Here is a 2315-nt window from a genome sequence, read left to right as displayed (position 1 = left end):
TTTTATTTGAAGATATCAGCTTTAATTTTTCCTTTCTTTCTCGCTCTACAACTGTTTGGCTTATCGCGGTATAGAGTTGCTTCACGTGCCTGATGTGGAAAAAACCCGGATGCAAGCTACGTATATTCTTTGCTTGCATTTCCGGCGCGTCGTTCTTCAAGTCTCGCGATCGCGTGGCCTCCGCGCGTGGCTCGCTTTGTCAGCGATTGCGCTCGTAACTTTATACGTCTTCTTCGACTTCCAGTTATAGTCGGAAGACGTTAAATAATATTTAATAATTAATAATTATACTAATTTGGTTATAGCCGTTTTGGGCTATAACAGATTGTATTTATTAATTAAAATTGAAGAGACGAAAAAAATATATGGTTGCATTCTCACAAAAATGGGCGATGGAGGGGTCTATTCTTCATTTTGAGTGTTATGTAAATTTATTATTCTGTCGCGATTAAGATAAATACATATATAATATTGTAAATGTTTGTAAATTTATATTACAAAAATATATAAACATTTACATATACGATTAAAATTATATGTTTAATATATTTACATACATTGCGACGACTGTTCCTACCGTCTCGCGGCTGAGCGATAAACGCGGCCGCCGACTCGTTCTCTCCGTTGAAGTTTATATTTAAATCGGGCACGAACTTATGCAATCACTTGATATATATATATATACCTACGCACGGCCTGCTTACTCTAACCCGCTATACCTATCCTGCTTGCATGCACACAACACGCGCTATCTCACTCGCTCGCACGCCGCCTGCGCCGTCTCGTTCACTCCAGAAACGCTCTCTCGTTCTCGCGGCCTCCCCACGCGGAACCGACCCCACCGCCGGACCGACAACGCGTAGTGGGGACGCCGGCCGGGTATATAAGCCCGGCCGGCCGAGACATCGAGACCAGATCCCGTCCTGCGATCCAACTCCATTCACCGACCTACCAAGTACCTACTACCTCTCGGGGCCAAGGTTTCTCTTGACTCTGCCGGGTTTCGCCAGCTCTCTCTACCATCGGGCTGAGGTTTCGCTCAGCCCAGTCGGGTTTCGCCGACTCCTGTCACCACTCCTCTGGCTAAGGTTTCTCTTAGCCTTGTCGGGTTTCGCCGGCTCCTAGCACCTACCCGGACTGAGGTTTCGCTCAGCCCTGCCGGGTTTCGCCGGTTTCCGTTGCTAAGGCAGGCCCGACGTGACACTCGATCTTGCCCGCGATACCTCACCACCTAACCTGACACTAGTATATAAGCTGCATGTAAATACCGCGTTGTAAATAGAAGCCGCATGGTAGAGATAAGTCCGCTAGTTAGAATTGCCTGCTAGTCCTAAGTCCGCTAACCGTAGCCGCGCCATAGAGATAAGCCTGCTAGTCCTAAGACCTGTTAACCTTAAGTCCGCTAGTTCTAACCGCGCCGTAGAAATAAGGTTGCTAGTAATAAGACCGGCTAATATTAAGTCCGCTAGCGCTAAGCCGCACCGTAGAAATACGACCTAGGAATAAGACCTGTTAATAACATTAAGTCCGATAGTTGTAACCGCGCCGTAGTCGCATGTACATAAAGCCGATACCGCCTGCACGCCGCGCCTGTCTAGCGCTTCACGCCGCTCTGCGCCAATCGCTTGGCGTCGCCGTTTTGCGCCCCCCGCCCTGCTACCAACGGCACCGCTCACCGCATGACATCACCCGGCCCTGCACGCTGTATCTATCTATCTTGCTTTGAATAAACTATCTTTTCGCTTCACTCTGTGTTCTCGTAAGCTTGAGTCTCCCCTCCTCTCGAACCCGGACACCGACGAGCCGATCCGAGCGTCGAGCATGGTGACCGCGTTACAATATTTACGCAGATGTTTTTACTACTCGCATTTCTGCAGCATTAAAGCGACTGTTTTCTCTTATAAATTGATACACCATTAACGTATCAATTTTTAGTAGAATTTGCTTTAACATATTCTGCTTCCATTTGATTTCGTTCATTAATGACTATTTTTCTTTAAAAAAAGTAAAACCGCAAACAATCTCCTTGTTTCCTGTACTAAATCGAAGTTTTAGTAACGAAGTGACGTCACGCGGCTACAGCGCCACATTGGCGCGTTTTCGTAGCATTTCAAACTATGATATTTTAAATAATTTAAAAATAATACAAATTGAACGTTTTGAAGCAAACAAAAAAAATTTTAATAACTAAATAGGGTATGAACTTCAATAAAAAAATATTTTTGAAAAACGTTATAATACCCTATTATGAATTTTTTCTCTTTCTTTTAACACTTAAATTGATTACATTTTTAGTTTTATTATATACAAATATA

This window comes from Formica exsecta, unplaced genomic scaffold, assembly GCF_003651465.1.
Source record: "Formica exsecta isolate Colony F162 unplaced genomic scaffold, ASM365146v1 scaffold360, whole genome shotgun sequence".
NCBI lineage: Eukaryota > Metazoa > Arthropoda > Insecta > Hymenoptera > Formicidae > Formica > Formica exsecta.
The sequence above is the reverse complement of the archived record's forward strand: the minus strand, read 5'-3'. Positions refer to the sequence as shown.